We start from the raw sequence: 9,236 nt of genomic DNA, 5'->3' as shown, positions 1-9,236 counted from the left end.
CTATATGATTTTTGTGACTGCTGAATGAAACTGTGAACTTAGTAGGTAGAACAGGTTAAGATTCCTCTTTCTGTGCTATGCATGAAACCATCATCCCTCTGTCTTTGAGAGCTTGAAAGACTGAATGAGCTGTGCTGAAGATGAGCACAGCAGGAAGGAAAAAAAAGAAAAACATATCCAAACTCAGCTTCAGTGTATACTTAATAAAAGAAAACCACCAGGGAGGAGGAGGGGACAGAAAACATCAGCTAGATGAGTTGGATTGGTATCACCTATTGCATGGTTTTCTAGGTATGTGAGGAACAAGGAGCACAACGGAAGATTCCAGAGAAAAGAAAGCATAAACTGAAACTTCTGTCCTTTTCTTGCACTTTCATAAAGCTTGATGTTGGTTGAATTTAGGGGATTTAACTCAGGTCAACCTCAAATTAATAGTGATAATTTGAGCTGGGCACACACAGTGTGTTTTCCATGAATGCCAGTCACAGGCTTGATATCTTTTAAACAAGGTATAGTAGCTCCTGGAGAAATTAAAAACCAGTCCTATAAATGTATGGGATCAGTAACCTCTGCTGTTAAAGGCTGCATGAACAGCACGACCCTGCCACCTCCTGGTGCAAAGCCCAATAACATCGATCTTGATCTGTGTTCATATGAAAGCTGCCAACTGTTACCTGCGTTTTCATTGTGGGCCATTCCTGTTGCGTTAATTCCTGTTTGCCACAAGTCCAGGATGCTGAACTAGGTAACCCAGCCCTGAAGAGGGTCCAGACCATGAAAATCCATGTCAGATTTGGTAATGAGGACATCAATGCCTCTATAAATTCAATGATGGGGAAAACTAACTTATTGTTGTCTAAAGTGCCTGTCAGCTATCAATCAGCCATTGAAAAATATTCATGAAGAGCAAAATCATTCAACATCTGTCAAACCTTGTCAGCAATGTGCAGTTCAGTGAAAATGCTTGCAGCGATCTATTAGAAAGGAAGGAGGCTTAATCTTCTTTCTTCTTCTACTGATTTATGTGCAAGTTCTTAGAATTCACTAATCAAACAGCGTGGTGCAGATGTTTGACTTCTTTCTCAAATAGATCTGTCTGCCTGTATTACCCAGTCAACGTACATATTTGAAATTCATCTCTGCCATGAAAACAAGAGTGTAAAGAAGACTTCAGTAAAAGTGCATCAGGATTCAATCCTAGTTTCAATTAAATTAATGTCAAAACTCCTGTTTTGTTTCACTAATGCCAGGATTTCATACTCACTGGGATCAGATTCTCAGATCCATTAACTGTTACGGCACAATTTTTGATGTGCAACTGTGCTATTGTGAAAGTGCAAAGATAGCAAAGTCAGTTAATTGAAGAAATCCAGTGAATGATTTTGAATCACAAATATGCTGGAAGAACTCCAGATCTATTTGTTGTCTCACCATGAACGGAAACAAAAGAATAACTTAATGGCTATTTCAGCTCTTATTCAGACTTTTAGCTGGGGCATCAGAGTTCACCTCAGCCACTTATGTGCTCATTAGTTACTGTTAAAAGTGTCCATAAACTTACTGCTGAGGCTTTTTTGATTGTTAAACAAAATCCTGTTTCAGACAGGATTTCAGAGAACTCTTGCCAGGAACTGCACTGCAAAGGGGAAATGGACCTGTCACTCTCACGTGTGACCAAACTTCAGTTGCCAGCTTAGTCGACTGGCAAACCAAAGGAGAAGGTTTCCTAATACCGCCCAGATGCAGAGATCTCAATACTTTTTCGTGGGAACAGCCCCAAATCTGTCAAGTCAACTGAGTGCAAGACACTGAGTTAGACTCTCCTCCTTGTCACTGCCCTCCTGAACAGTAGCTGCTCCTTGCCTTTGCTGAGCAGCATCACTGCATGCCTCACTGCAGCACCAGTGCAGATTATCACACTGCATATGGAGCTCCAGAATAGAAGGAAGGTGCTACAATTCAACAGCAGCATCATGCATTGAGAAAACATATTTCCCTGTGGTATCTGCAGCAGGATCCACTGCATCCAAGCACCCAGACACCATCAGGATAAACCATGAAACCACTCCTGAGTGGAAATCAAGTGTCTTTTCTCTGTTCCCATTACCCAGCCTAGCTCCTCCAAGTTTCTGATAACTTGAGGGACCTTCACATATTCGCTGTCTGCTACTCGATGGGACACTCCTACACTTGGAAAAACAAAACATTGGCAGGTAAATCATGCAAATATAGAAGGAAATATGGGGGGTTTCTGCCACCTCTCCTTGAGACAGCAGAGTAGCAGCCCTGGAAAAGCAGCTTCCCCTATACTACATGGACTATGACACACTGGACCATTATCTTCTATCAGCCACTGTGGCAGAACAAAACCATCTGCTCTGACAGCCTCTGATCTACAGTGGACCTAATTACAGACCAAGCCTTGAAGACCTTACTGCCTTTGTTAGGCAGAGGACTATAAATTCCACTGAAGTTTAGCTTGCGATAGGACTGAAGGAAAAATAAGGCCTAATTTTGTTGTTCTCATTCACATTGAAAGACAGATATTCCCCAGCAAAACTCTGACAGCAGGAGAACACACCATGAAAAAGGTCAGCACACCAGTCGCTTAGTGGGAGGCTTTCAGAGTGAAACTAATAGGCTGGTACTCTCATCAATTCTGATTTCTGATGCCAGATTTGTCTTGTGAAGGGTCTGATACAAGATAACCTAGAGGAAGTGCTCAGCCTTCCTGATGGGGAAAGTGTACAAAAAGCTGCCCCTCATGACAGCAGTCTGCCCACCCCACTGAACTGGCCACCCTGTTGGAGAAAAAGGTGGAGGCTACAGTGCACTGCTAGTCCTTCACATGTCCTCAACTTTTTCCAGACACCAGGAGAAGATTTTTTAATTATTTACCTGGCTGAAATCTGCAAGAGATGCCCATCAAGACTTTCAGAATCTCCTAAAATGGGCAATGGAAATTAGGAACCAAATCTACTTACAAGCTCAAGCAAATTCCACAACTTCTGACACTTATGGACCTTTGAAGACCTAGCTCACTATAGCCTCGCAGAAGTAATCCTATGCCCACTAAGCACAGCAGCTGAAATTTTGTCTATTTTATATATATAATATTTTTATATGTTTAAAAATATAGTCTTATTTTATATATATTGCAGCTTTTATTAGGACTGTTTGGGAAAAAAGAAACAATTAACTCTTATTCTTCACTGCTCATCACCCCAGGAGGGCTGAAGGGGACCCTGCCCTCATACCTAGAGGGGAAATTGCTTTCTGATGACAACAGCTTCTGTGTTGTTGTACCCTGGGGTACAGATGCACAACACTGTTCAGACCACAGAGGGACTACAGGAAGAATTTGTTTTAAAAAAAAAATTAATTAAAAAGTTGTGAATGCTTTTATCAATGTATTCATTTTTTAATGTGTTGGTTTTCTTTCAAAATCAGAATTCTTGGCACAAATCAAACAGATGATTCCACCAAATGGCAGTGATGGTGGTGCCCCTTCCTGAGGATGCAAGATCCCAGCCAAGGGTCACTGAGATCACATGACAACACAGGAACAGCTTTTTATCCACAAACCAGTTTTAATTTACCCCATCTGTAAAGGTCCAAACCCCAAAATGTTTCAATCTGTTGAAACCGCAAGGACCCTCTAGCGGGACAGATGTCCTACTGTAATGGGAACTCTCTTATGAGGAAAAACATCCACAGCAACAAGACGGAGATAGATCTTCAATAAGCAGCAGCTTGGGCTGGGATTTGCTTTCATTTGCAACCTTAGAATGTTACAGCACTTTTTAGAAGAACTGAGGCAAAGAAAGCAGGTGCCCCGCCGTTTTTATATACATTAGATCAAGCACTTTACACCAAAGAACACATCAATGCCAGCATATACAGAAAGTTAAAATTCATGGTATGCCTGCGATCACAGAATCATTTAGATTGGAAAAGACCTTTAAGAACATTGAGTCCAAACATAAACCCAACACTGCACAAGGTTGAGATGGTATTTAACTGTCCTTTGAGCAAAGTCTTTCCTGGAGGAAAAAGAGGCTTTCCATACTCACTGAAGGCAGTCAATACAGGGTATGTAGGTTCTGAAACAGCAAAAGTATGTCACTTGCAGTAGCAGTGTTGGTAATGATAACAAGAGATTTTTGCCCTACTTCCTATACACTTAGCTAAAGCTCAAAGCATTCTATGAATGTCAGAAATTATTTACAAAGAAAGGAAGCAACCAGAAAAGATATTGAAATACGCAGCAGATGTGTATCAGAGCTATTCCCTGCTATCCTGCTAATCCACAGCACCTCCGTGAATGGGTTTTGGTATTTCCAACAATTTGAATATTTATTGCTCTATTTCAGTTGTTGATGTGTGAATATTATTTTACAGGTTTTTTTATTTTTCATTCAGTAAACAAACGTGTTTGAAAATACTTAAAAGCTTCTTAATGACTTGGAGATTTAATTGTATTAAAAATATAGGCTCCTAGATGTTATGTTTTCAATATGTGGGTTAAAACCCTTGTTAAGCACCACAAGTTATAGAATACAGTAGTTACTGGAGTATACAAAAGCAAGTGATGTGCCTAGCTCTGCAAAAACATGCAGTACACTCCATAGTGTACTATGGAGTTTTAAACACATATGAGTGAAAAAGAATTTAAAATAAAAAAATCAAAAACACTTCTCCCAAAGCAATTTACCATGACCAGAGCACTTTTTAGTGTTATGAAACAAAATCTCAGTAAATACTGACCCATCCATTCGAAGATGAGAATCGATATATAAGCACATGCTATTGTTTTTATTATTATGCAACTACAAATGCCCAATAACTCCTGTAATGTGAACTAACTTTTTAAATCCATTAACGTGCTTTGTATTTCAAACCAAGTTTGTTGCACAATGTATCTAAACTACTTTCTTGTTCAATAAAGACAAAAAAAATATTCTTGAAAGTACATAAAAATATTCGGTAGTTTGCAATTTTTTTAAAAAGTTGGGTGAATTTGTTTGTTTTCCTGGTTTGTACTTTCTTTTTTTTTTTTTTTTTTTTAATCACGGCCAGTAAACTGCAAATCACTTATTTATACAGTTTTATTGCAGACTTAGCACCTCAAGGTTTCTAAGCCCTCCTGTTCCAAACAGAGTAGTTGTATGGTGTAAAATGCCAAGATCCTTTCAATAGCACTTTGGCTAACAAGGAAGGCTTCTCTGCAGCTATTATAGCCACCTCACCTTTCCAATACCTTCCTAAAAGCTACTTAGCTGTTTCAAAGAATGCATATTGCCTTTATGGTGATTAAGAGACACACACAGGGAGCCATAAGAAAACTCTAGCAGCTGAGAGGCTATTGACTAATACTGAGTACATAACATTTAAAGTACGTACCAAGGTCAGTAGGGCTTTTACAAGAGCTGTCTGTGCAATCTCACAGATGGACCTTTATATCAGCACAGAGGCTGTGATCAGACAAAGTGGCCAATTTGCCTTGGGGCAAGAGTTTAAAAAGTGCCTTGATCTGTTTAAAAAACTCTCTGAGTTCCAACATCAGTAGCGGCAGTGACAAGCGAAAATAAAGGTCTCATTAAGCATCAGTGGAACCAAATACAAATTTCCCTTGTTGCTGGTCTCCCCAATTTCAAACAGTTGCTTGAGGAGAGCCCTGGGAAGAGGTGGGAGCCAGGGCCGGCAAAGGTCACAGCTGAACCTCTGTTTCACTATGAGAAAATAAAGGCCTCCTTATACATAGAGAGGGTCTGCATTTATACACTCAGCTCAGGCCTGGTAAAAGTCTCTAGTATAAATAGGTCTTTGAACCAAAAAGATGTCCTAGTGCGTCAGCGTGTAATAGTACCTGATACTTAATCTCACAGTGGTTCCTTGGTTTACGAGCCCGTTAACTACAGGATATTTCTCCAGCTATCAGATTTCTGCTTGTGTTTTGGTCAAGCTTTCATGCACAAGGCTTCTATGTCCAGGCTCTGGCAAGCTCCCTTATTTTATTACACAATGTCAGACTTGGCTGCTTTTCCTAAATATTCAGACAGTTAGCTTAATGCCCTGAAGGGTCAATTAAATCTATATATATCCAGCAATATCATTAGTTTAACCAAAAACAAAAAAAAAATTCAACAATCCTAAAGAACCATTAGAATACAAATGCCTGAAAGTGCAGATATATAATTGCTAGAATAAAAGGCTGCTGGATCTCCTCCAGAAGGCTTTTAGAGAACGGAAAAGTTACCTTGATCTCCTGCTAGCATTAAATGCTCTTATATACTTTGAAGAGTTTTTCTGCTGTTTATCACATTTTTCCTTCTTGTTTGGGTAACTATTGCAGTGAAAACAAGGGTGTTCACAAGAACTCTCAGAATTAACTCACAGGAGCTAATTCAGCAGGAAAGAGGGACAACAGCTGCAAGCACATCCTTCCATCTCCTTTTGTCAGTCTGAAGAATCAGCTCTACCAAAATCCATGTAGAAAGAGCTCTTTTCTATAAGCACCAGGTAACTCCCCAGCTTTCCTCACCTTTTCCTTCTTTAGGACTCATAGAAAGTTTGAAATTTATAAGTACGTCCATTTCCAAAGCATTGCAAATAGTACTGGTGACTTCTGTCTCAGTTGCTATGCTGATTTGTAGGAAATGTACAGTGGCTGAGAGTCACTGATGCTCCAAGCTATCATTTTCTGTGCTAACTTTGCACATTTAATCACATTTCATGTCTAAGAGATCATCCAGAGACCAGAGTCAAACCTTCCTATCACTTATCAGAGGCAAATGAAATGTCATCAGGAACGTACTCTAGTCTACACTTGGGAGACTCAGCTGTGCCAATACCTGGATCAGAAGAATCAGGGAGAAAAGTTATCCAGCCTCTTGTCTGTCTTCTCAGCCACTGAGGTCTCTATCACCTGTTATGTACATGTCATCTGTAGTCCTCTTTGTAGTGAAGTCTTTCTTAGAAACAGTCCAGTCTCCTGAGTAATGAGTTGATAATTCACAAGGAAGATCTAGTCAAGACATGTTATTTTAAGTTAATTTCATCCTCTACTTACCATGCTTAGAAAATAAGTGCAGTTCTCTTCTGATGACTTTTTCCTGCTTTTACTCACTGATATTCTCAGTAGCTCTCCCCATTCTGCAGCACACATGAAAGGAATAGAAGAGAAGACCAGCTGAAAAAACAATGCAGTTGCCCATTCTGGTAGGGACAGTTGGGTGTTGCTTGGTCCCAGTGACAAACAGCAGCTGTGCTCTGCTCCGTGATCCACAAAGGATCCCACTGGATCAAGGAAAGTGGCTACAACAGGTCTAGGGGTATTTAATCTTGCTGGCATTGTGCACCCCCTGCTATGACCTGAAGACTTTTTTTCTGCTCCCTCCACATTTCTATGATCTACTGTTACAGTCACCAAGAACATTTCAGCTTTGAGTCAAAGTATTGCTGAAGGAGAAATTCATAAGCCCAAGTATTGAACTCTTAACCATCAAAGTAACCCTTGCTCCAGCTAGTCTTTTTCAAGGCTTGTTATCTCCAGTGTACTGATTCACAGAAGCCTTTTGGAAATAAAAGGCCTTAACAGTAATGGCTTCTTTTACTAGATTCTTTGAAATGAGATGATTTCCTGCCCATTGTATCAGTATATGGTGTATGATCAGTAGCTTAATACATAACAGAGCAGCTGTTATGTATTCAGCCTGATGCAGAATCCTGTGCAGATTCTGTTACTTCCATGAGATTTGCATGAATGTTTGCTTCCGGCACTGAGTGTTAAAACAAAGAAGTAGTGTCTCCACCTGAAGGCATTTCTAAGTTAAAGAGCAGTATTGTAGGTTGGCTATGTGGGAGGCAAACACCTTCTGCCTTTAAATTTCTCCAGCACCTTCTGCTGCTCTCCCACAAGAGAGGTCCAGCAAGGACTTAACTAGACATAAAACGTAACTTCTACCCAGTATGTCCTTTGAGCAGGGATAATCACATGCTGTCAGTCATCTTCTGTTTGTGGAGTCTCAGCCAATTCTTCTGTCCATGCTCCCTGTGGCAAATTTTCCTAGGAAATGCTTGAGGAACTGACCAGAGCTAAAACTGGATCTTGATAGGAAGGCCAGAGTTTCATTCTTAGCAAAGAAGGCAGACCTGTGAATTCAGGATGATTTAGGCTTCCTTTTCTTGCAGGAGCCTTAATAAATCTGCCTTGCTGCACACAAATGAGGATGCCATATGGTGTGTGTGAGTCTAAGGAAAAGGACCTGAAGAAGCCTAGATGATGTGGATGACTGATGGCAACTTCAACACATGACTCAGATTAGTGCTCAACACCACTGAGTTTTACAGCTTTTGAGTGGTCAGCTCAGCCAAGGAGTCATAGTTTAGAAGTCTTCAGTGTAGCCAGTTAACTGACGTTATAAAACTGGCATTAAAAGAATTTTAATGTGTTTTCCTGAATGAGTCATATGATAGAACAGTTCATTACCAAAAGCACAGCATTTGAACTCTATGGTTTGGGGTTTTTTGTGTTTTAGTAGAATACTGTATCATACCGCTACATAAATGCATGGACCAATATGTTACACAGGATTAAATCAGTGATGTCAACCATTTGCTAAGAGTTTTCTAGCTCCATTTCATTTTTTACCTCAATACAAATATTGCTTCTTCCATTTCCCCCACCTCCACCGAAGCCTATCCACCTTATCTCTTCTTCCTTTTAGTTTCTCTGTATATATTTCTCCCCCTTTCCCCTAAACCATTCTTTTTCTTTCTCCAGTCTGTTGCTCAGGATAATCCTTGGTTTAGCAATACTATTACGAAGTGCCAAGGTTTTAGAAATAATTGCTCCAGAGGTCTACATGACTCACAAGTACAGAAATCTCAATTGAGCAACATGAGTATTTATATCTGGACACCAATACAATGTATACCCTTCATCACTACGTGTCCTGTTTGACCTGTATACACCTCAGGTGGCAGAAAGTACATTAACAGTATTCTACAAGTATTTTAAATGGTTCATTATCATTGATTCATTTATTAAATCCCCTTTATCAACTACTATCTCCAGCACATAGCACACAGCAGAACCCAGAGTACCGTTCTCAAAGAGTACTCTGATGCACATTCCAATAAATAAAACACCAAGCTGGTCATTAAACAGTGGCTTCCTGAGCAGCTCCTCATTAACATACTAATTTTTGGAAACTCTAGCTACAAAAAAGACC

Source organism: Cuculus canorus, chromosome 3, assembly GCF_017976375.1.
Source record: "Cuculus canorus isolate bCucCan1 chromosome 3, bCucCan1.pri, whole genome shotgun sequence".
Taxonomy (NCBI): Eukaryota; Metazoa; Chordata; class Aves; order Cuculiformes; family Cuculidae; genus Cuculus; species Cuculus canorus.
The sequence above is the reverse complement of the archived record's forward strand: the minus strand, read 5'-3'. Positions refer to the sequence as shown.